Here is a 26,529-nt window from a genome sequence, read left to right on the forward strand (position 1 = left end):
GAGGTAAATTATGAACTTCAACACAGAAATATATTGAAGTGTTTCATAGTTTATGTTCTTTAGATTTTTGAAATGACTCCTGTATCATCCATGTCTATTAATATTCAATGGCAAATTAATCAGTAGAATCTTGCCGATTGCAGAAATACCACACTGAGCCGAATGACTCTGATCGACTGTAAGTGAACGTCTGTGATTACCAAAGCTCGTAATGAACGCATCACCATTGTCTAGGCCTTGGCAACAAGATATAGAAACTAGAGGAGTGATTAGAGTGACATCTAGTGATCTGGAAATGATGTGTCCTTAATAAAGCAATTCGCAAATGATTAGAAATCTTACATTCATTTCAGGTTCTGGCTGATCGAGTTCTGACAGATGAGTCATCGTTGCAGAATGAGGTTTGAGGAATTAGGAAGTTCCTCTGAAGTTTCATCGCTGGAACATATTTATTTGATGAGTCCCATCAATTTTAAATATTCTTCAAAGCCATTAAATATCAATGATAGCATGAAGAGAAATGCATTGTGGTGTCTCTCTACAGTAAGCTTATGTGTAAAGTCCCTCTTAACAAAAAATGTCATTGTGCAATTAATTCATTCTATAAAAAATAGTGAAAAACATCTTCTTCACATTATCAATTGCTAATTGATATCTTTGAATTGTTTGCTCTATGTGATAGAGTAGTCATCTTGGATTAACAGAACAGCTTGAACTTTAAAGTGTTTCATCTTTTGTCTTCAGATTGATAAAAATAATTATAGTTTTAAAAGCCTCTGTTATAATTCAGTCTCAAAAGCATAATATTTGGATCATGGAGTAGGGTGAATTTTCATGTTAGAATTTTGTGACAAAATTGACTATCAAAATGTTCAGTTCTGATACTATGAGTTGAATCTAATGTTATTTTTATCTAGGTCTGAATTGCATTGAGTCTTTTGGAGGATTTTGTCACCACAAGACCAAATGTGTTTTCTCATCCTCTCTTGCAAACACACCTCATTAATTGCCTACCATGTGCTTATTGTGTCTCCCATGTCTGATTTCTGTCCCATCCTGCCACACACTATTCCCACCACTTAGTGGACATCCTGAAAAGCACCGGCATTCCTTGTACCAGTTAAAAAACTTGGACAAGCATTGTCAGACTGGAGCTGCTCTGCATGGTTCCTGACATTTGCCAGACATGGTAAACAATGTTACAGACAAAGAGGGTTTGGCAACCTGCTTGGTGGGCAGCATCCTGGAGGTTCTGCTGGATGGAGAGGCGCTAGCACAGGACTTCCTCCTCTGGTGGAGTTCAGGATGGCAGACCAAGTCAGCCTGGTCTGAGATTGTCACCCAGAGCTGTTCACTCCCAGCTTTTTGGAGGAATGTCCAACAATGCTCAAAAAAGGTCAACATTCTTCTCCACCCTGCTATTATTAAATGCCATCATCTTCTCTTCAATCTCTTACACTGTATCTCTGGTACAGTTCCCATCTCTTACCAAGGCGGATGTGCCACAACTCTCTCTACTGCCTGTAAGATCTTTCCTCACTAGCTCTCAATGACCCCAGCTCTGACACCACTAACCCTGCATGATTTCTGCACTGCCTACTCACTCACTCGGGATACCTCCATACCTACATTAACAATAAGAGCTTAGCCATATCTGCCAGTCTCTCATTCTATGAGAAAAACAGGCCAGAATAGGGCAGAGGCAGAAAGACTCGAGATGGGTGGTATGCTGTCCGTTATTTGGCTTTCCACCCTTTATGAGGAGAGGATCCAGACTCTGAACACACTGAAAAGATCCTGGACTGCCATTGGAGGTTGTTCTTGACTCACTCTCCTAGGAACCCCTCACCAAAGGCTATTCCCCTTCACTCAACTGAGGCCTGCTGCCATTGAATACAAGCTTCCTGATTTTGTGCCTGTGCTTATCACAAAACGCAAATGCAGTAATATGAGCCAGGTGACTCTGGCTGAGGAGATGAAATGCAAAAAAGCTAATGTAAGCCAAAGAAGGTAGGGATGCTGTGAGCATCCATGTAGGCTCAGAATGAGCGACTATTATAGCAGTTGGTGAAAAGCTCGGAGATATTGCCTGGAACAATCCATGAGCTGGAACTGTATCCCTGAGGTGGTCAGTGTCCTTGTTGCAACATTACAGTAATAGTTATCTGTGCAGCATTGAAGTGCAGAAGCATCCAGTAAATGGTAATGTGTCATGAAAGTTCTTAGAGGCTGGCACATGATGGATGCCAATGTCTGTGGATGTGCCATGCATGTAGCCAGCGCCCATGAAGTGTGCCCTAAGATATTGGTACATGGTTTCCACATCAGAGGTGGCTTGGAACAAGTGGTGAGCAAAATCCGCCAAGGGTTTGCTCTAGTCTCTATGTTGAAACTTGTTTGATAAGATGGGAGGCTGAATATCAATGAAGTGAATTATGGTGTAAATAAAGCATTTCACAATTAATAATGAGCATTTGGCATTTACCACTGCCTAATGACAACCTCACCACCACACTTGTGAAAAACGTAAAAGACAGAGTGAGATGATCTCAATGTGAAGATGGGTCTTGCTGCACATGTCTCCTCATTCTGTCACACATCTCAGACCTCCACCTGAGAACTGAACTCGAGCGTTTTGGTCTGAACCTCTAATAATCAGTATTGTTCAGCAAGCTCCCTCTTAAAAACACTTCAGTTTTGCTGACGCACAAGCTTTATTACAACCATGATCCAGTGTCCTGCATGTACATTGTGATTGTGTTCACGAACAATTGTTCCATTTCAAAGTGTAATTTAGATTCTTGTAAACAAAACAAAGAGCAAGTTAGAAACTTGGATGTGAAATATGATTGGGTCATAAGTGTTTTTGTTATAGATAGTTTTTGCAACTTACAGATTTACTATCTAGCTTTAGGAAATATATTCACACTGCCAATGATGATATTTTTCCACTCATCAACACTTGTTAAAAGTTACATCTTAGTAGAAAGTACATCTTAGTAGAGTTTCAGTAAACCTTTCCCATAATGTTGTCTGGTGAGCTATTTTAAACAAACAAGATTCTCTCACTACTTATAGAGGAAGTGACTTTGTGCTTTCTCTGTGGGGAAGTAAGTGTAAATGTGTCATTTCTGCTGGTGTGATATTAAAAGTTTAGCTCAGTATTTGATGTCTTGAGAAAGAACTCAAAAGCAGATTTTATCAATTAAACTTCTATAACAGTGCTTGCAGTTATTTGATATGTGTTGTAGGCGTTGAAGGTGTATTGATTGATCTCGATGAATTTAATTGGTGCAAATCTATAAACAGCATTTCAAAGAGATTTGCGGGTCTCTGCAAAAGTATCATTAAAATGTACTAATCAGGTATAAAAAGCATCAAAAAGACTAATAGAACATAACAACTAGGAGCAGGAGTAGGCTATCTGGCCCATCTTTGCCATTCAATAAGAGCATGGCAGAGATGGGCTCCACTTACCTGCCCTCTCATTGTAACTCTTAATTCCTTTATTGTTCAAAAAATATCTATCTTAGCCTTAAAAACATTTACTGAAGTAGCCCCAACTACTTCACCGGGCAGGAAATTCCATAGATTCACAACCCTCTGGGTGAAGAAGTTCCTGCTCAGTTCAGTCCTAAATCTGCTCCCCCTAATTTTGAGGCTATGCCCTCTTGTCCTGGTTTCACCTGCCAGTGTAAACATCCTCTCTACATCTATCTTATCGATTCCCTTCATAATTTTATGTTTCTATAAGCTCCCCCTTTATTCTTCTAATGAATATAATCCCAGCCTAGTCAGTCTCTTCTCATAAGTCAACCCCCTCAACTCTGGAATCAACCTAGCAAACCTCCTCTGCATGCCCTCTAGTGCCAGTACATCCTTTCTCAAGTAAGGAAACCAAAACTGCACACATTACCCCAGGTGTGGCCTCATCAGCACCAAATACAGCTGCAACATAACCTCCCTGTTTTTAAGATCAATCCCTTTAGCAATGAAGGACAAAATTCCATTTGTCTTCCAAATTACCTGTTGTACCTGCAGACCAACCTTCTGTGATTCATGCACAAGGACACCAGGTGCCTCTGCACAGCAGCATGCTGCAACATTTTACCATTCAAGCAATAGTCCTTTTTACTGTTATTCCTACCAAAATGGATGACTTCATATTTATTAACATTGTATTCCATCTACCAGACCCTTATCCACTTACAAAAAGTATCTATGTTCCTCTGCAAAGTTTCACAGTCCTCTACACACTTTGCTCTGCCACTCAGCCCCCTCAGGCAACTGTGTGGAGTTGGCACATTCTCCGCATGTCTGCATGGGTTTCCTCCAGGTGTTCTAGTTTCCACCCACAATCCAAAGATTCGCAGGTTAGGAGACCTGGCCATGCTAAATTGCCCATTAGTGTTCAGGGGTGTGTACGTTAGGTGTATTAGTATGGGGTAAATGTAGAGTAATAGGGTTGGGGAACAGGTCTGGGTGGGTTACTCTTTGCAAGGTTGGTGTGGACTTGTTGTGTCAAATGGCCTGTTTCCAAACTGTCAGTATTCTGATTCTTTGGTTCATCTTAGTGTAACCTTCAAACTTTGACACACTACATGCCGTTCCCAACTCCTAATCATCTGTGTAAGTTATGAATAATTGCTGTCCCAACTCTGATCCCTGAGGCACACCATTAGTCACTGATTGCCAGCCAGAATAGCACTCATTTATCCCCACTCTTTGCTTCCTGTTGGTCAACCAATCCTCTATCCATGTTCATACCTTCCCCATAATGCCTTGCATCTTTACCTTATGCAGCAGCCTTTTGTGTGGCACCTTGTCAAAGGCCTTTTGGAATGCAAGTACACCACACCTACTGGGTCCCCTTTGTCCATCATGTTCATAATGGTTGTTAGCTTTTATAAGTAACAGGCTACATTATAGACACTAGGTAGTTTTACTGCAACAATACAAATCCCTGTTTAAATTGTATTAGCAGGACTGTGTACAATTCCAGGGACCATATCTCAGAAAAGGTTCTGACTTTGAGAACAGCCCAACTCAGATTTTCAGAATCTGTCACCAGTGCTCAAAGCCTTAGATTCTGAGGACAGATTGCATGGGCTTGTTTTGAATTTCATGGAATATTGAATATTAAGGGGTGATTTGTTTGAGAGTTTTAGCAAGTTGAATGGATCTGATAAAGTGCAGAGAAGTATTTTGGTTTCTGCTGAGGTGGGAGTCTAGAACAAGGGGACAAAACTTTAAAATCAAAATTAATGTTATTCAAGACAGAAAGTCATGAACAAGTAAGGAATGAGATAGTTGCTCAATTAAAAGTATGAAACCTGGGATCAATAGATATTTGCTAGACAAGGATACAAAAGAAAATGGAGCCAAGGTTCTGATCAACCACAATCTCATTGAATAGCGAAACGAATATAAGGAGCCAAACAGTCAATTCCTCTTCCTTATATCACTCTTACCACATTTAAAGAATAATGCAAAAGCTGTGTGAATCAATGAGGAGATAAACTAGAAAAGTGATGATTAGTAGTTGGAGCAATTTCCAAATTTATTTGCTTTATACAATGACGACTTAGGCAAAGGAAGAGGTTCGGTGCTCCAGCATAAGCTCTCCGTGTTGCACTACTGTATTTGCTGTGTGGGTAGATTTGGTATTCAGAATGATGTTTATTCTCAGATTCTGAAGGCTGGAATGGAGATGTTTGCTGATGTCAAGAACAAAAGGATGAAAGTGAATGAATAGACATGTTGTACACTGAGGGAAGGGAGCTCAAACTCCTGGATGAAATTGCAGGAACCAAATCCAACAACAACAACCTCATGTATTTATATAGCACCTTTTCGAGTAATACAATATCCAAAGGCTCTTCACATGGATGTAAATCAATACCTAAATAGTGATACAGCTGGGGCTGAGAATATGTTCTAAACAGCAAGTATATGTGTAAAAAGCTTTTGGAATTAAGTGTATTGGTTATTATGGGGAAAAAAAAGTCCTGAGGTAGCATATGGGAAATACATTAGAGGTTTGACGTGGAATCTCTGCTTTCAATGTAATCAGAAAACTGCACCCGTTTTGAGAAGTCCTTTCTTCCCTAGAGGTTTTTGCCTAAGTTCAGTTGAGTATCGCCAAACACAAAATCAGCCAGAAACCAGTGCAAAAGGGTATTTGCTTTAAAACTTAATTTAAAATAAAAATAAACTTTGCTTTAGAAATATTCTTTGAAATTTAAGAGCACTAACTTGGTAAAAATAAATAACCCTGCTGAAAATGAGCTCATCACACAATAACGATCAGCATTTTAAATCAAAGTGACAATCCAAACATGTGAGTAAATACCTTGATTACTGAAATATATTGTTTAAAAAAATGCATAACTATTTCCAGTTAGTTTGGGGTGCAGTCGTCTGTTCTTCAGTCATTTTTTCTTAAACATTTGAAAAAGTTTAATTGAACCTAAAATAACTGACTTTACTTTTGGAACTGCCCTCGAGAGATGCAAATGATTGCAATTAAATAAATTATTTATTTGGTCCAGGAACTTGGTCTGCTTTGAGGCACGGTCAGCTCAACATTTTTTTAAGTAGTAATGCGAAGACTCACAGCAGTCTTGCATTAGGTTCAATATACTTTCTGCTTAAAAATCACAAATATTTTGTGCCAGTTGCTCTAATATCAGGTAAAATGTTCCAGAAAACACCAGTGCAAGGGAATGAGATGTTTGCCTGAAATAAGTCAACAGATCTGTAAACAGTTGCTTGGGGTTAATGTGACAGCAGATGTCATCTGTAGTAGAACAGTGAGCATTTCTTGGAGTTGCATTTAGAAATGGACATATAGCTGCACTTGGTTTCTAAGTTCAAAATACTTTCAAGATTCTATGAACTAATGGACATGTTGTTCTATTGGGATGTGTGGAGCATCTGTTTCTACTTCACAAAGCAGATCCATATTTAAGTTATGACATCCAGACTTCACAGTGAAAAACATACTAACTTTACTCCTTTAAAGCAAACAAACCCTACAAATGTAGCTGCTGTTCTTCATAGTACAGTCAATAATTATTGTCACTTCAGCTGGCTTTAGGCAGTTCTTCATTGTTCTCCAATTATATCTGTTAACTTCTTAATTAATGATGAGAAAGAATGATTCGTAAAAATATTTTGTAAAGACAGAACAACACAGGCATCATAAAGGTAAAAGGTTGCAGTTTGGTCAGCTGCACAACCACAGTGGCAAATATCCACAAAATACGCATGTGAAAATGGCTTCTTTAAAAAAAACTCAAAAGTTCTTTCCCCTCCCCCAAACCCACAAACACGGCCCTTTGTATCTTAGAACCTGAGAAACAATTCTCAGCTGGAACATGCTCAAAAACCAAAGCTGATCTCAGTCTAGCCCATTAAACAGCTTGTGAAATAGCCCACTCTCACTCACACACACACACGCACCCTTACAACGTGCTGTCAAGTGACTCTCTCTCTCTCTCTGCTGTGCAACTTGAAGTAGCAAACTGCGTAAGAGCAAGTGCTCTGTCTAGTTATATAAACTTATGGAGTAGAGCATCCAGAAGAAAATCCACCATCTGAACAAGAAAACTAGGTCTTATTTTCTAACTGACGTTCTGCCAAATAGCAAAGGTAGGAAATTTTAGTTTCCATCTTTTCACTTTGTATATGATTCTTATTACATGTGTACATTAAGCTAAAGAAATCTCTGCATTTTTACAAACAGAATCCTTTATACTTGAATAGGATAGAACTTGCAAAGCATAACAGAATTGAAATAAACTATACGAGGTGTTTTGTGGCTTTTAGCTAATTAAAAGAATGTCTTAGTATTTTAAATGGTGCTAAATTCAGTGTATGTGTTTTATAAGCACAAAATGTCTTAATTTCATGCCACTTCAGTTCTGGAATTGACCATAGCAAATGTTTAAAATACCTATTAGGACAGACTTCAATAGTAGAAATGATGCCATATACAAATGAAAGAAGTTCCTATTAAAAACAGGTGGTGTCCTGACTACTTCACTGGCACTAGATACATTTTGAACAAAGAAATCACTTTATGTAAGTATTGCCCAAATGTAGTTTCAGATATTATTCACTGAATTGAACAGAATCCGTGCTGTAATAGTCAGATGGTTAGAAAAGGTCAGATTGGTGAATATGTTAAGGATCAGATTCACTACATAAGTGAATGTTGTGGCCTGGAATTTGCACTCAAAAATCCGTCTTTTGGATAATACTTTAAACAGAGGACTCACTCAGGGAATGTAAAAGATCCCATTGCATCATTCAAAGAATACCAAGTGAGTTCTCCCCAGTGTGCTGGCCAATCCTTGTCCATTGACGGACATCACTGAAATGAAAAACAGATTATCTGGCCATTGTCTCATTGCTGCCTGTGGAATCTGCTGCACACAAATTGGCCCCAGCCTTTTCCTGCATTACAATAGCGAGTGCACTTCAAATAACAACAAAGATTGGAGAGTGCTTTGTGATGCCCTGAGTTTGCAAAAGGTGCTATATAAGCGCAATGTTCTTTTAAATGCTTCTTTCCAATCAGTCACATCACAACGATAATTTATGGTGCAAAAGTTGAACAGATAGTGGCCACTTTCACCTGTTCTTGTGCTGTACCTGAATTTGCTCAAACTATAGAGCTAGTTATTTGAGGTCTTCAAACAGAGCCCCCATGCATATTAGCAGAACCCTGTCCTATCCAAAAGGGCATACATTGCAAATTTTCTACTTCAGTGTGGATTTAAAATAGGTTCAATTTGCACGCAATTTCTTTCATTTTCTGCTCTGTTGAAATGGGTGTGATTCCAATGTTGGAATTCAAATTTGAAAGCAGTACAGGTAAAGCATTTAAACCCTTCTTTTTAACATGTGTGCATTTAATTCTCCAAACTTGAAGCATGTGAATCTCTTAAAATATCTGTCTGTACTTTTCACAATGAAGGATTCGAAACTGTTTACAGTGTTGTTGTGCCTGGAATGCACAGCAGGCAAGTAGATAAGCCTTTTGATCAAAAAATTGTGAATGCTTGAAAACTGAACCATAAATCGAACAAATTGAAAATGTTCAGCAGGTATGGAATCATATTTGGATGGAAAAAACAGTTATCATTTCAGACTGATCGCATTTAATTGGAACACAAAACTTTTTGCTCAGAGTTAAAGTATTTAATTCAATAGCAAACAGGGTGTGTATCCTTACAAGCCTTTTTAACATAGATTTAAACATCATTTTCAATGATTTTGGGTAAAAGATCAGTTAAATTGTTGTGAAATGAAAAGCAGCAAGATGGCTAATTGCTATTTGGGAGTGAGAAATTGACTTACATTTCTACAATGTTTTCATAACATATGACAAAAGTATTTGAAATGCGCTCACTTTGGTAACATGGAAACAAGGTAAACAGTTATTGTACAGTTTTTTTGCACACACAGCCATGTTTTAGTGACATTGGTAGGAGGGATAATGGTCAGGAGACCAAAAATAACTTGTTACTTTCTTTGAAATCACGTCATGAGATTTTTGATGTTCACCAGGGAGGGCAGATTGCCTCCTGGTCATTTCACCTGAAAGTCAGCTCCACCATTGCCAGTGCAACACTCCCTCAGTGCTGCATTGGAACACCAGTTTAATTTTGTGCTCCATGCTCTGGAGTGGAATTTAAATTCATAAACTTATGACTTAGGCAAGAGTTCTGCTTATTCAGCCATGGCTGTGAAAATCTGTGCATGCAGCTCTACTTCACAGAGTACACTACCTAAATTCCCTCAGGATAACTGCACTGAATGAGGGGTGGACCAGGCACATCGGGTCACATGGTACTGTGTGTCTCAGCATATTATAGTCCATTTACTGCCTCCTACAAGCAGTGCCAAGTGAGCCAATTCAACTCTTTTGTCTTGTGTCTACACGAACATTATGAGTAGAATTCGTAGCAGCGAGTAATTATACTGATGATATTTTGTAAAGAGACTTGACAGTTGAGACAATGTTGGCACCATCTGATATATTACAGAGGCAAAGGTCAATTTTCAATTACATTGTACTCACGTTAAGTTTCTTTAATGCCCCAACTCAATCTTATTAGATGCACAGAAAATCTGGGAGCAGATTAAGGTTGGCAAAATTGGCATAGAATGGGCATAACTCCCAGAGTTTCACTGTAACAGCAAATTCTACCCCAATTGTGTAACCTAATTACACAGAGTGGGAGACATGCTTCTCTATAAGAACACAAGAATGAGAAGGAGTAGATCATTCTGCTCTGCCATTCAATTCAATCATGGCTGATCTGGTTATCATCTTAAATCCACTTGCCTGCTGTTTGAGTCCCTTATAAATTAAGAATGTGTCCAATTCAGCTTTGAATATATTTAAAACCCAGCCACCACTGATCTCTGGGGTAGAGAATTCCACAGATTAGCAATCTTGTGAGTGAAGGAATTCCTCCTTATCTCAGTTTTAGATGGGAGGCCCATTCATTTTTAAGCAATACCCCTAGTTCTAGATTCTCATGAGAGCAAACATCAACTCAGCATCAACTCTATGAAGTCCCCTGGAAACTTTTTCTGTCTCATTGACGCCCAACCTCCCAATAACAGTTCAAAAACATTCCAACTTCCTATTCTTCTAAACACTAATGGGTGCAGGTCCAACTTGCTCAACATATAAACATGCAAGACATACTTTTTTAGATCTAATACTAATATGTCCGCTGAAGAAATGCAGTAGTCTGTTAAATATTCTTTAGAGTGTGTATTGGAAGTAACACAAGTCTTTCAAAACATGTTAGGGATCAATACTTACTTTCCAATATCATACCTTGTACAGAGCTAACTTATGGGTTTAATTTGATCGTTGCACGGATTGCTGCTTCAGTCCTGTTTCATTGCTTGAATACATTTAACCAATAGCAAACCTTTCTTCCCTCATTGAATATAAATTTTTACATGCAGCTTGAATTATTCTATAGGATCTACAGAAGAACATAGACATAGTGAAATGAGGAACCAGCTACTACCAGCATTAATAGGTGGTATCGGTTATTCCTAGTTTTATCTTTGTAGGTGTTGATTTTGCATTATATCCCATCACATTATCACATTCCATAAATACCAATGAAAATGTGAGGTTTGAGTATGTTACAATTTCATTCTAAAAATGCATCTCCAAACCGCTCGCAATTAAAGTTATTATTATATCTGAACTGTGTGCAACAAAAAAGGTGGTTTCAAGTATTTGAAATGTAATCTGACTTAGCATCACAATCTGTATTAGATATTTCACATGTTAAAAACACCAAACCCTTCACATGAAGTATTTCAACATGCTGACACCTGTTTCATTTCTCTAAAATCTGTTCAGTGCTGTTACAAAAACGGATACTTGTACTGATTAAAATATAATTTATTCCCTCAAAGTCAAAACATCCTTGTTTCATTAGCTTGCAGAATTAGTGATCCTAAAAGCTTGTTTTGCATGTTTGCTCAGCTTTTGAAATCACAAATACTTTCTTTGAATGTGATTCCAACAAGCAAAAATAATAAAAATGTGGATATCATTTTGATTCCCATAGCAGCATTCTTGGTACCCACAAAATGGTCAATTTTGAACTGTGTTTATTTACCATCCTGTGAGACTATTAGAAATCAGATGGACTGATTCGTCACATAAATTTACAGATAATGTGCAAAATGTAATCCAGCCCATGGGAGTAGGCATCAAGACATTGAGAGGTGTGTGTATGTGGCTTGTGAAGGGATGGGGGTGGAGGTGGGGTGTGATTTAGTGGTGGGCACAATAGAAATGGGAGAACAGGTGAAGAGTGGAATTTGTCAACTTCCCAGTCTCACTTGGGTGCAGGAAAGGTGGCCATACCACTTAGAATGAAGCCCTTAAATAACCAATTATGAGCCACTTAAGGGTGTCTTCCTACTGCTGTTGGTATTTTTACCACTGGGCGATGCCCTCTGCCAAGTGGAGATAATTGTCCGGCAAAAGCTCAAGGCCTCTAGCTGCTCCTCCAAATCTAGCATGTCAATCACAGAGGGCAGCTGAAGGAAACAACGCTTTTCCCTCACCAAAAACACCCGAGGGTCCTGAATGCCCAACAACACTCGCCTAGCCCCCAGAGTTTCCTCTACCTTGTGGGTCTTGATTGGCTGCAGTGCTACAAGTGGTGCCCACTCCCAGTGGTGAAGCTGGCACTGAGGTGCTACCAGATGTCAAATATGTTTGCAGCTCTTGGAGGGAATCCTACAAGCAATAAAACCCCAGGCACCAGGCAGTTCACAGTCAGGTGGCCATAGAATTAAGTCAGGCCTCTCAAAAACAGTTCAGAATTATCCCCAATGCCCCCAAATGGCCACCATATTAAGTTTAGCCCACCATGCCATGAAGTGAAATTGAAACAAATCGTAAGTAAATAAGCTTACTGCAATAGGAGATGGTTGCACAATAATATTGGATCTAGTTTTCCTGAGGCCCAGCCAATTGTTTTGGAGATAAGTTCAAATGCCACCACATTGGGGGGGGGGGGAGGAATATAAACTTGGAAGAAAATGTAAGCTTCAAGGATAACTACTATGAAACTCCTAGGAGAGGAATATTTTTGTCATCCTTGCCCATTCTGGCAAATATGTTACTTCAGATCCACAGTAATATGGTCGCTTCGGAAAAGCACTTTCTTGGTCTTGCAAACTATTTAGTTGTATTAAACTTACCAGCCAAAACAATGAAATGATTTCCAGTTTAATTTCATTGAGATTGCACCTTGCATTGTGAATTTTAAATATGCCAACAATCAAGTCACAAATCACTAAATGCAATCTACAGCCTACTACTGAAGTTTCACTTCTAAATATGAAAAATTCCTTTGAAAATTGTCATTTTTAGTCTAGGAAAGCTATTTAGAAGTTAAGAAAATATCTTGTTTCCACACTCTTCTGACACTATGTTTCCACACTGGTCCAAATCTATTCATGAAACATTGACATCTGTAGAAAGGTCCGTCAGCTCTCTCTCTCTCTCTCTCTCTCTCTCTCATTTTCTCTCCGTGTCTCTGTCCCAAGAGTGCATTAAGCAAAGTCAAGACTGGACAGTGTTTGGAATATTGGCCCAGTTTAGTGAATGGCCAGCCAGTGGTTATGTCAATGCAGAAGTGAATTGCACATGGAGACCACATTGCACATTGCATCGCACTCTGAGAGATTTGCCAGGGAAATTGAAGATTTTGCTGGCCAATTCCTCTCCGGCTGGAACCCTCTGAAAGTCTCCATTTACATTGAAGACTGGAGAAAGTCACAATGAAATTAAGTTAATAGTTACTCAGGAGGGTTTAGACTACTAAATACCTGGTTTAAGTTCTGAATTAACATATCCCATACTCACACACAGACCCAACTACATCCCCTCAAGATCTCATACAAAGTTTAAAACCTGATTTGAGGCCTCAGCCCTGGACTTGAAACTCCTCAATCCCCCCCAACTCTGCACACGACCTGACCTGGTTACCTGCCTGACTGATGGACCTGACTCAGCTCGATCGATCCCACCAGACCAGACAGGCCTTGACTTGTCACCCCCCACTGTGTCTGGTACTTGATCTGAACCACCTCCCCTCACTTTGCATAGATATGGAAATAGACAAATCCCTGTCTCCTGCCAGGATTTCTCCCACCTCACAATGATCTACCCTAAACACTGCTTCACTTATTTGCTCCCTGTGCACCCTGGCACCATAAGCCCATAGCATCCTATCTCCTTTCCATAGCATCATACCCATCTGGTACCTGGCACTCTACCACCTAATTATATGGCATTCTAGCCATAATAACCTACTCCTTCCCCAGCAGGCCCCTATTCCACTGCCACTCTACACGCTATCCACCTGATATCCTACTCTTAGCACCTAGCCTGACAACTGGCACCCTACCCAACTAATACATCACTTACCTAACACTCTGGTACACTACTCCCCAGACCCATTGCTTCCATGCCCCCTTTCACTCATAGCTTTCTAACATTGCATTTACCCGATGTAATTACCTTTTGACAGCAGCTGTCAAAGTAGCTGTCCAGACCTTTACATTTCAGAATGCGAGCACTGACTGCTTTGCAAAGGGAGAGTGGTTTGCTTGTCTTCAACAGTTCTACATTACAAAAGACCTGCCAGAATAGAAGTACAGATCTACATTTCTGAGGGAGCACTGATTGGAACCTCCTGGTAATCTACGTGAGATTGTCATTCCCTGGAAAATCTCACCCAAAGTTGCTTCAATTTGCAACGGGAAAGTCTTTTTTTCTATTTAAGCATGTCATTGATATTTAACTAAAATAGCAAAACCATTTTTCCAACTGTCTGGAAAACATCATCCCAAATTACTTACAGATATACACTGAACTTTAAAGTTCAAAACGTGTTTCTTAATGGAAAGTCATATTAACCAAACAAAAGCTGAGAATATACATTCAGTGTCTGCCTAAAATCCCTAATGGGAGGTGGTGTGATTTACACTGAATCCTGAAAGGAATCATAGAATGTTGCACCAGAGGAGTATCAAGGGAATTTCAGATAACAACACTTCAAAAGAAGAGATTCCATTCTGAGAAACTCAACTGTGATCTCCTGTGGGCTGTGTCCCAGACTGCCATTGTGATATGATTGAAAGAAAGGCAGATCTGGGTGAAAGACTTTTTTTTTACTCTTCCATGAATATACAAGAAATGGGCTCAAAGGCTACCCCTGGCTGAGTTGTGTCATACACACTGGCATGTTATTGTGACAGCTTGTGGTTCAGGTTCCATTGTGGTAAGTTGCTCTGTGAATGTGCACCACCGAGAACTTCCACTAGACACCACTGCAGCTGTGGGTCAAAGAAATAAAATCTCTGCGATAACTACTGTCAAAGGAAACTGGACAAGCCTCTTTCAGCTGCAGAACCAATAATCCCAAACAGCTGCACAAACAACTAACAAAGTCAGAACTACTAGAATCACTCAACTCATCATTCGCAATCAATTCATTGCAGACAAGCCAAAAACTGATTTGTACACTCCTTTTAATTTTTACATTTCAGACTCGCTTCTCATTTCTAGCTCATATGTACATGTGTCATGTTTCATTTTGTTTTATCACATTGTAGTAGTGGATAAACTCACTCTTTCTTTAAGCAAGAAAAGTTAATTGAATTGACTTTTTTTAAAATATAAATATGTATGAGCTGGAAAAAGATATCTATGCGGGAAGAGATCCCTGTTTAAATTAACTTTGTTGTGACCAACTGGGGGAGAGTGTTGAATAAAAAAGAGGAGCCAGTTCATCCCCCTTACTCAGGATCATAACAAATAGGAGACTGTCAGGTGGGGACCTAATGCACCCATATTCACTGTGACTGTGACAATGAGTGCAGACAGCAGTTGGCACCATGATTCTGAGTGACCAAGCTAAACATTACCACTGTTGAAACAGTGCAGATGCATCCTGCTCAAATAGGTGGAGAAATCCAGGGATATTATTTAAGCACATTATACAAGCTGCATTAATGAGCTTAGTGTTGATTTTTCTGCCATTTGGGAAACAGCTGTTCAGTTTCACCAGCACTCTGATGTCAGTTTTGAGCTCTGTGAGCTGCTATTAACAGATGGCAAGAATGGTCTCAAAATGGGTTGGAGAACTTACCATTCCACTAACATCAGTAGTGTTGCCAATTCCACATTAAAATTGGACCACTGACATTCTGTAGAGACTGCATATTCCAGGCAATAACCCTGTCTAATTTGGGAGTTAGGTCTTATGGTGTAAGCGGGACTGATTACAAATCTAGAGAGAAATGGGGAGGCAATGGCCTAGTGGTAATATCACTAAACTATTAATCCAGAGACCCCAGTAATGTTCTGGTCGGCCAGGTTACTACATAATAGATGGTGGAATTTGGATCCAATAAAAATTGGAGGGGGCGGCATGGCGGCTCAGTGGTTAGCACTTCTGCCTATCAGCGCCAGGGACCCAGGTTCGAATCCAGCCTCGGACAACTGTCTGCGTGGAGTTTGCACATTCTCCCCGTATCAGTGTGGGTTTCCTCCGGGTGCTCCGGTTTCCTCCCACAATCCAAAAGATGTGCGGCTTAGGTGAATTGGCCATGCTAAATTGCCCATTGTGATAGGTGCGTTAGTAGTGGAATAGGTCATGGTGGGTTACTCTTCGAGGGTCGGTATGGATTTGTTGGGCTGAAGGGCCTGTTTCCACACTGTAGAGAATCTAATCTAAAAATCTGGAACTAATGATGACCATGAAACCACTGCTAATAGTGTCACTCACTGTCCTTTGCCCCTTTCTTTCCCATGAATTCCCTCTCTCCTTTCCTCTCTCTCACTCCCTCATTCCTAAATTCCCTTTCCTCTTCTGTTAGAATTCTTGTGTTGTCTCAACTGAGTCAGTTTTAATTTTATCGGCTTTAGTACCCTCAGTTTCCATCTTGAGATATTTTGGTACTCATTTTGTAGTTTATTTCCTGGCTTTTGAGTAGGATTCCACCTCTAAGTTCCTAGCTACCCATTTTAGTTTGTTTCCAAGGTCAAAGTATTTATTTTTTTTCATAATATGAACTCATCCTGTTCTCTGAAAGAATTAAAACCAAAAGTGGACATTTTGTCACTGTAATATTATGGATGAAGTTTTGCAGTCCCTTTTTTTAAATAGCTTTTGAATTAACAACTTAATTCCCCCATTCCAATATTTTCATTAATATTTTTGAATGTACTGATGGAGCTCCTTTTGTTTTTATAAACATGTGATGTGTGAATTGATTCCCCTCTTCTTAATTCCCTCAGTTAGTAGCAACAAATATTTTTACTTCTTCATAACAAGCAATGCTATCACTCTTAAATTAAATGCAGTTTACTGTTTCAAAAATTAAGAAGCCAATTGAAAGATTTTATTGCAGAAAAGGAAAATTGATTGCTTATCAACCTGAGAAAATAAAAGCTGGCCCCAGTCAGTAATGGTCACATCCCATGAATAAGTAAAATATAGCAGTTTTAGTCCATGAATTGTCCCCGGTATGTAAACCAGATGATGGGAGTGAAAATTTGATAGTCCATTTTACTGTTAGAGTCAGATAGCATTTCAATGGTTAAATGCATGGTCTGCAAATTCAATTGGACTAAAAAGCAGGAATCATAACTGTTGGACTTTAGTACTGCACTGCTTTCATTAGTACTTTTAGTTTATCCTCACAGGATTTAAGCTTCAGAATTTTCAAAGAAAAGCAAACAGAATAAATTAATCCATCATTGTTAAAACACCTTAGTAGAAACCTTCTCTATGCACAGCCTCATTCCTTTGGCATTTTGATATATTTGAGGTGTTACAAATTCACCTTTTCCAACTTAGTATCTGGCTTCCACTTTCTTTCTCTATCTCCTCAAGGGTGTCAAGCCAACACCTGGTTTGACAGCTAGTCCCCATCTTCATACACAAATCATTTAAACACTTGTTTTCAATGATGATTTATAGAGTGATTTGACTCATCAATTATCAGACTACCTCAGTGAGATGGTAAAATTTCTGTTTGAAAGTCAGTGGATTGTTGAAATAAAACACATTCCTCAAAAAATTATATAGGAGAATTGTTTACACCATTTAAAATGACAGGCAACTGATTAATTCAGATTCAGTTGTAATAATTTCATCTGTCATGTCTTACTGTATAGTGTCTTTACTGTACAATGGAACATTGTCAAGGTATGTATGATAACCAAATGAGAAAGGGTGACCTGGCTCCCCTCTGTTACCCTCCTCAGTAAATCACAACAAAGGTTTAAGTTAGTTCAATTCCTGTTTCTTAGTGTTAGCAATAAAAAGCTTCTCACTTAGACTTGAGTGAAAGAATGCGCAATTTGATTGCTTGCTAACCCTAAGAAAGAAAAAGTTTCATGTATCCAGGCTTCATGTCATCACTTGGGTCAAAACATGAATATAAATGTACAAAATTAAAAGGGATTTCTGTACAGTGCAAAGATATAAGAATATACATTTTGAATCATTTGGGTATCCTTGAGTCATAACTTATTAGCCTGAGACCAAGGGTGGTTATTGGTTTCCTGAATACAGTCAGCAGCAGTGAATGTTGCAATTATTTTAAAGTTCTCAGTTTGTGTTGCATCTTCTGTATGGTTGTTTTCATGGGAACCAGGATCAGTTCATTTGAGAGGAGAGCGTATCTGTATATCACACATATATATGAGAGAGAAAAAAGCTTTACTTTTAGTCATTTAAAACTCTTTGTACCACCCCGAGATATTAGTTCCAGTGTGTACTGCTGATAGATCCTTTTGGTTCAGCCCATACATGGGACCCATGCAATCAGTGTCCTGTAATGTGTGCACATCTTGATATCTTTTGGAGAGTGTAATAGGTTGTGATGGATCTGTGCTGTGGTGGATTACTTGTCGCATTGTGTTACCAACCCCCCACCCACCCCCACTCCCCACCCCACCCCACCCAACCACACCTCCAAGGGGGTTTGTTTGTTCTCCCAATTTGATTCATATTTCTGAGCAGTTTGCTTTTTCACAGTTCTATTTCCAATAGTTCTCACAATTAAGTATTTTAAAAATCAAAACTTCAAAAGGAGAGGTATATAGTCTTTAACAGAGGTACTCTGTACTTGCATGGGTCTTCTACTCTATTAGCAAAAACAAAAAAAACCCATCTTTCTCCTAATAATTTTAGTATCCAGAAAATTAAACAAAATTATTTAAGTCCTATTTATGATTTGCTTATCAGTTGTAACTAGCTTAAGAAATATATTATTGATTGGATATTGTCCTTTAAAAACTATAAATATTGACATTTCCAGTAGTCCAGTCAGGTGTATCTTTTATCATCTGAGGTTTTGGTAGCAGCTGACTTTCAGGGGATGGAAAACAATGGACTGATGAGTTAGTTGGAAGTACTTCTCTGTTTAAAAATGGCTGGAACACCAGATTATTATTTGAAGCTAGTGAAGGGTTCATCGTAACCTGTCTCCAATGCAGCACATTATTTTTTTGAGATCTAGGTATTAGTCTTGGTAGCAAAATCTTTCCATCTCTTATACTGATCAACAATACTCAGGATAATAAGTAGTACAACTAATACCTCAGCGAACAAAACTTTTTGTGTACAGTTTCATTCTTGGAATGTGTTCTCTTGTTAAAACAACACCCATCTGTAGATGTCTCTTCAATCTTCAGCAGGAGCCATGAATTCCGTGAACTAAACATAAACATATGTGAACTGAACAGTGAAAAGAAGGACATTTTATGATTATCTTTTGGCTGAGATTATTGCTTTTATCTATTTTGGCAAGTTATTGAGTCATTGATCACCATTGCTCTTTTAGACTCCAGTTGGAAAGTTCTGTCGGAGGAAAAATGTTATAAATGATTCCGAAGAGCTTAGTGTGGTCAATGTTAGAATAAAAAATTGAGATGTATTTGCCATACTACATAAACATGACTTTGTTATACATTGAGTTCAAAGGTGGCCTCACAAAATGGATTGACCCTTTTGAAGTTAAGCCATAAATAATGCGATATAATTTCTTATGTATTCGCTACAGAAATAGTCATAATGACTAACAGTGTTGAATATTGAAAGCACTGCAGTGAGACAACGCATGTAACCAAGGTCTTCCAAGTGTTATAATTATGAACACTGCCAACTGATGTGACAATGTGAATGAACAAACTTTAGGGCATTTCGACTTGATGTGGGCATATTAATTTTTAAAAAGAAATCTATGACTGAATTTTCCCAGTCCATTGGAGTAAATGGTGGCCTCTCATCGGGTTCCTGGAGGATGCTGCTTCTTAATGATGCTCCGAGGCATGTATGTGGGATCCCCATCCACCAGCACATGATGCATAGTCTCCCTCCTTCCCAAAGTACTGTGGATGTTGGAAATAATAAAAAAAGAGAATTCAGGAGGAACTCCCCTAGTCATAGAGTCATACAGCACAGAAACAGACCCTTCAGTCCAACTCGTCCGCACTGATCAGACATCTCAAACTGACCTAGTCCCATTTGCCAGCATTTGGCCCATGTCTCTCTAAACCCTTCCTATTCATGTACTTATCCAGATAACTTTTACATGTTGTAATTATATCTGTTTCCACCACTTCCTCTGGCAGCTCATTCCATACACGCACACTCACCGTGTGAAAAAGTTGCCCCTCAAGTTGTTTTTAAATCTTTCCCTCTCACCTTAAACCTGTCCCTCACCTTGGGAAAAAGACCTTGGTGATATGCCCCCTCATGATTTTATAAACACTTCAGGGAAAAAAGCCCCAGCCTATTTAGCCTCTCCCCATAACTCAAACCCTCCAGTTCCAGCAACATCCTTGTAAATCCTTCCTCTCAAGTTTAACAAAATCTTTCCGAAAGAAGAGAGAGACCAGAATTGTTTGCAGTATTCTAAAGAGGCCTCACCAATGCCCTATACTGTATAGCTGTAACATGATGTTTCATCTCTTATATTCAATGTTCTGACCAATGAAGGCAAATATGTCAAACACTTTCTTCACCACCCTATCGACCTGCAACTCCACTTTCAAGGAACTATGGTCTGGCAGCATCTGTGGAGAGAGAAACAGCATAAATATTTTGACTCCAGAATAAGTATTCTTCCTGATTTCCCCATTCTGATTTCTGCAAGAATACCATGACTTTGAAGCACTCTTTCCATGGTGTTGCAACTCCGTTATGTGACCACTATGGTGGTGATGCTGCTGAGCTGCCAGTCCATTAATTGTTGCTGGTGGCTGATGGAAACTGTTTTACCCAATGGACAGCAGCCCAGTAGTGCCGTATTAATTGGCCAATTGCTGCTTTGAGCCCTTCTGTCAAAATGGAGTTGGCCTTTTGTCCACAATGGTGGTATGTTAACCTCCACCGAAAAATCTCTGGGCATGATAGCCTTTTTCATACTCAGCATTTCTTTGCTCAAGATGTTATCAGCTAAAATTTCAGCTTTCCAGGAAATGATTTCTACAGTCTAAACAATTATATGGATTGGAAACTTTGACACTGAACGAGCAGCCACCCCGCCTAACAGTTGCAATTAATGTCTTGGCAAGAAGTCTAATAATTCAACATTCTCACTTTGAGACATGAAAGATTTCTTACACGTGAGAAATTGAATCAAGCCATATCCTTTTCCATGAATAAACAATGAAAACATGAGAGATCAGAAAATGTATATCTTGCTTGAGGCACTACAGAATATATACATTAGCTCACACTCCCTTTGATTCCAGAGGAAAATATCATAATGGACACGGTCCTCTGCCATAATTTCTTTCTTTGAAAGGAAGAAATGTTAAGTTTATGTCAGAAAATAAACAAAATGGTTTTAATTCTTTCCCATGACTAAAATATAACTCACATCAAAATGTTAAATACAGAATTTTCTTCTTTTGCAATTTTCTTCACAATAAATACTTTCGGTAAGAAAAAAACACAACTGAGTACTTCAATACACAGGCACACCAATCTGCATCACACTCACTTCATTGTAAGGGTACTGTTTGTGATAATGTCCTTTCAGGTCAATGCACTCCCATCTGAATCAGATGGTACAACTGATACTGAAGACCCAACAGCCTTCCTATTGGATCTTTATTGCAACCTATCATCTGTTAATAAGACAGGAGTGATGACAATAAATTAGTTATTGGATGGGCCTACAATGCATCCAGAATCCCACAACTGGCTGTAACAGATTTATCCCAGCTCTCAGGCACAGCACTGCCCTGAAAACTGTAGCAAATACAGAAAATAGGAATAGAAGGAGGCCATTTGACCCTTTGGGCTTGGTCTATCATTCAATATGATCATGGCTGATCATCCAACTCAGTATCCTGTTCTCACTTTCGTTCCATTTCCTTTGATCTTTTTAGCCCTTCAAACTAAATTTATCTCCTTCTTGAAAACATTTCATGTTTTGGCCTTCACCACGTTCTGTGGCAGAGCATTCTATATGCTCACTGCTCTTTGTTTGAAGAAATTTCTCCTCATCTCAGTCCTAAATATCCTTAGGTTCTTGACTTCCCAGTCATCAGGAATGTCCTTCCTGTGTATACCCCATCCAGTCCTGTCAAAATTTCATGGGTTTCTATGAGATCCCCCCTCATTCTCCAGTGAATAGAGTCCTAACTGATCCATATAGTTTCTCTTAATTTTGTGATTCAGTAATCAACCTCTTCATGGGTCATTTTAAGTGTTGATTGATGTTGTAATATATTGTTCATATTAACTGTTTTGTTAAGATTAACAGGACCATACATATCTATTACTGAGGGCTGGTTGCCCAGAAATGCTTAATCAGTTATAATACAGCGACAACATAGAAGTGGCAGTCTTTCCAATTTCTTGCAGGGAGCCTTGCCAGCTGGGAGAGTGTGTTGAAGTTCAGCTTACATGGCAAACTAATATAATGATGTCCATTAAGTTAAAATGGGAAGGAAATCACGCATAGCACAATTTGCACTAAGCACCTCATGCCACCATGTATCACCGTACACTGATTTCAAACCCCCAGAACACCCAGTTGAAAATTTCCCCTAATCTTTCTATTGAACATCATGTACTCGTCTGCAAGACATTATTTCTGTGTAACCATGTGTTGTTGACACGACAGACCTGAAAAAACATCGCTTCACTTACTTAGTACTGTACAGGTAATGCTCAGCAAGTATGGTATCTACTGGGGAGAAGTGTAGGATAATAGGTTAACATAAGAAAAGTACAGAATAATGAAGTAAAAATTATGTCAGAGTCACATGACAGATTGGAGCAAATGGGAAAGAGGCAGCAGTTCTAGTTTTGTGCACACACAATGGTATGTCTGCTGTTCAATATAAATGAAGAGTGCTTGTAAATAAAAACCATGGTTTTTAGCAGTACATGTTTGGGAGACGAGACAGCTCCAAATAATCTTAACCACACAACCAAGCAAAGTGAAAAGTTACAATTTCAATCATTATGCTCCATCAGAATTTCAGTCCTGTTAATCTTTCTCTACAGATCAGTGATTAGTTTTTTTCCCAGTATTTTCATTTTCTGTTTCAGATTTCCAACATCTGCTAGATTAAATTTTTGATTCACTTGTCTGCAGTAAAGTAAAGCTGGATGTATTGCTGCCAGTTGTCAATAGCAACAAAATGTTGCACCTCTTTTGTTGGCTTCTCTGGCCTATCTTAGCCATTAATTGAGCATTACCACATGTCCTACAGTTTCACATTGGCTGTAAGCACTTTGGGATGTCCTGAGATTATGAAAAATGCGACATAAACACAATACTTTCTTTTATTGCTACAGAGCAAAGATGAAAAACTAATATGAGCTTATCTCTACTGCAGCCTTAAAAAATCAATAGTTGATCCATCTGGGAAACGTCCTCATGTAGACTTGTGACAGTGATGGGTGAATTTAGTTCTCTATGATGCTGACCCTTTGATGGTAATATTCAAGAAGAAAGATGCTTGGGTGCAGCCTTAAATTAGTTTCATTGAGGGATGTAATGACTCTGAAAGTTGCCTCTGATTTTGCACATCTTTATGTGAGTATCAGTCATAATAATCAGCTATGCTATCACAATGGTGTTTACAATCTGTAGTACTTTAACTTCAGTGGTTTGCAATGAACTACTGAAATGAAAAATGAATAATCTGTTTTTTTTTGCACTGCCCATGGTGGACGCTTTGGCACTATGGGTCAGACATGCCTCCAGGCAGAGAACCGAGAAAGAATTCTGTCTAGCCATCAGCACGATCAGCTGAACAGTCTTTTTCTGTGTTAATGATCTTATGATTTTTCAGAATCTGCAGGTTTCTTTTCAAACAAATTAAGAGATGTGAACCATATAATGCTTAGTTTGAGATTAATTTGTAGTCTACATAAATTAATCTTAATTAAAAGAAGTGGGGCAACACAGCCCACTTGATTGGCACCACATCAACAAATATTCAGTTCCTCTAACCACTGATACTCGCTATCACATACAAGCTCCACTGCAGAAATGCAATACACATTACAGAAATTAAATAAGTCTCCTTAGACAGTTTCTTTCAAACTCACAAAAACTTGTCAACCAGAAGGCCAAAGGATGCAAAACCATGGGAACACATGAGCTGCAAGTCCCCCTCCAAGCCACTCACCAGCCTGACTTGGAAATATATAATTGTTCCTTCCATTTCACTGGATCAAAATCCTAGAAATCTGACCCTAATGACATTATGGATGTGCAGACAACAAATGGACTGTGCCTATTCAAAAAGTCAACGTTCCACCACCTCACAAAGGAAACTAGGGACATGCAAAGTGATGCGCTCAATCCATGAGTGAATAAAATATAAGCAATTGACATTTGATGAAAATCTATTCCTGTTCCAGCAGCAGATAGATGAGAATTCAGTTGACATCCAACCTTATATAAGCTGAAAACAGACAAAGACAACTGTTTCTGAACCTTGCAGGGTCGTGGATTCTTTTAAGAAGAAACGTCAATGGTCATGTTGCCATTTTTCATGCAAAAGATTAACATACTTCTCTTGACTCTAAAGCTTCCAATCACCTTTGTGCTGCTTTGATTGATATGGTACAATAGAGTAGTAATCCTGTTACTAGGCTGGTTATTTCGCCAGAGACCTTGACCAATGATCCCAAGATGCGAGTTCAAATCCCACCACAACTAGGAAATTTAAATTCAGGTAGTGAAATAAATCTGGGATAAAATGCTTGTCTATTGAAACTATGGGATTGTTGTAAAAAAAACCTATTTGCTTCCTAGAATTTCTTCAGGGAAGGAAATCAATAGCTCTTATTCTGTTTGACTTATATGTGAACCAGGTCTACATCAATGTGGTTGACTGCTAACTGCCTGCTAAAATAGGCCAGCAAATTACACCTTCTAAAGAGCAATTGAAGATGGGCAATAAATGCTGGCCTTGTCGATCTGCTCTCATACAGTGTAGCAAAACCCAACGTGAGTTGAAGGTACGGTACCTCATATTCAGCTTGGGCACTTTACAGCCAATATGGACACAACTATTGGGTTCAACTACAATAAATAAAACAAGGAATTGAGATGTTGGAAATCTGAAACAAAATCAGAAAATGCTGGACAATCTCAGGGGGTCTCGCAGCAGCTGTGGAGTGACTCCCTGGACTCAAAGATAACTCCATTGTTTTTGCAAAGTTGCTGCCAGACTTGTTGAGTTTCCTTACTATTTCTGTTTCTGATATGAGTTCAACTATTTCAGACCATGAACACTGTCCTCCATTTTGCTATGTGTTTATATTTTCCCCTACTGTCTGTATCTTGTTTTAATGTTTTGGTTTTCAGCTAGAGCTGAGCTTTATATTCCTTTTAATGCCTACTCTGAACCATACAAATGCTAGGCTATAAACATCTCCAATGAGAGACAACGCAACTACCGCCCTTTGACATTCAATGCTGATATCACTGATTCCACCATCTTCAAGGCACAAGTCAGGAGTGTGATGGAATGCTTCTCACTTGCTTGGAAGGATGCAATTCCAACAACACTCAAGAAAGTTGCCACCATCCAGGACAAAGCAGCCTATTTGATTAGCATCACATCCCACAACCATCCACTCCCTCCACCATCAATGATCAATAGCAACAGCGTGTACTGTCGACAAGATGCATTCCAAATTTCTCCAAAGATCTTTAGACAGCATCTTGCAAAACCCATGAATGCTTCCACCTCGAAGGGCAAACGCAGCTGATACATGGGATCAGCACCACCTGCAAGTTTCCCTCTAAGACACTCACCTTCTTGATTTGGAATTTTAAATAATTCATTCACAGATTGAGGACGTTGCTGGCTAAGCCAGCATTTATTACCCAGAAGGCAGTTAAGAGTCAACAACATTGCTGTGGGTCTGGAGTCACATGTAAGTCAGACCAGGTAAGGACAGCATAGAGTCATAGAGTTGTACAGCATGGATACAGCCCCTTTGGTCCAACCTATACACGCTGACCAGGTGTCCCAACCCAATCTAGTCCCACCTGCCAGCACCCGGCTTATATCCCTCCAAACCCTTCCTATTGCCTTAAATGTTGCAATTGTACCAGCGTCCACCACATCCTCTGGCAGCTCATTCCATACACGTACCACCCTCTGCGTGAAAAAGTTGCCACTTTTATATCTTTCCCCTCTCACCCTAAACCTATGCCCTCTAGTTCTGGACTCCCCGATCCCAGAGAAAAGACTTTTTCTATTTATCCTATCCATGCCCCTCATAATTTTGTAAACCTCTATAAGGTCACCCCTTAGCCTCCGACGCTCCAGGGAAAACAGCCCCAGCCTGTTCAGCCTCTCCCTATAGCTCAAATCCTCCAACCTGGCAACATCCTTGTAAATCTTTTCTGAACCCTTTCAAGTTTCACAACATCTTTCTGATAGGAAGGAGACCAGAA

At 39.2% G+C, this 26,529-nt stretch overlaps 1 protein-coding gene across 3 annotated transcripts in view; it reads left to right on the forward strand.

The window, feature by feature from the left end:
• Positions 1-7,451: 7,451 nt before the first annotated feature.
• Positions 7,452-26,529, forward strand: part of col8a2 (collagen, type VIII, alpha 2) — a 180,339-nt gene continuing 161,261 nt past the window's right edge. For 2 of the 3 annotated variants that reach the window (XM_043717629.1, XM_043717628.1), the window contains exon 1: positions 7,452-7,653. The gene's annotated coding sequence lies outside the window, so the exon portion shown is untranslated. Of the gene's footprint in view, positions 7,654-7,964; positions 8,086-26,529 lie in introns of all 3 variants that reach the window. The other variant, XM_043717630.1, reaches the window with a different exon arrangement.

Source organism: Chiloscyllium plagiosum, chromosome 27, assembly GCF_004010195.1.
Source record: "Chiloscyllium plagiosum isolate BGI_BamShark_2017 chromosome 27, ASM401019v2, whole genome shotgun sequence".
Lineage (NCBI taxonomy): Eukaryota > Metazoa > Chordata > Chondrichthyes > Orectolobiformes > Hemiscylliidae > Chiloscyllium > Chiloscyllium plagiosum.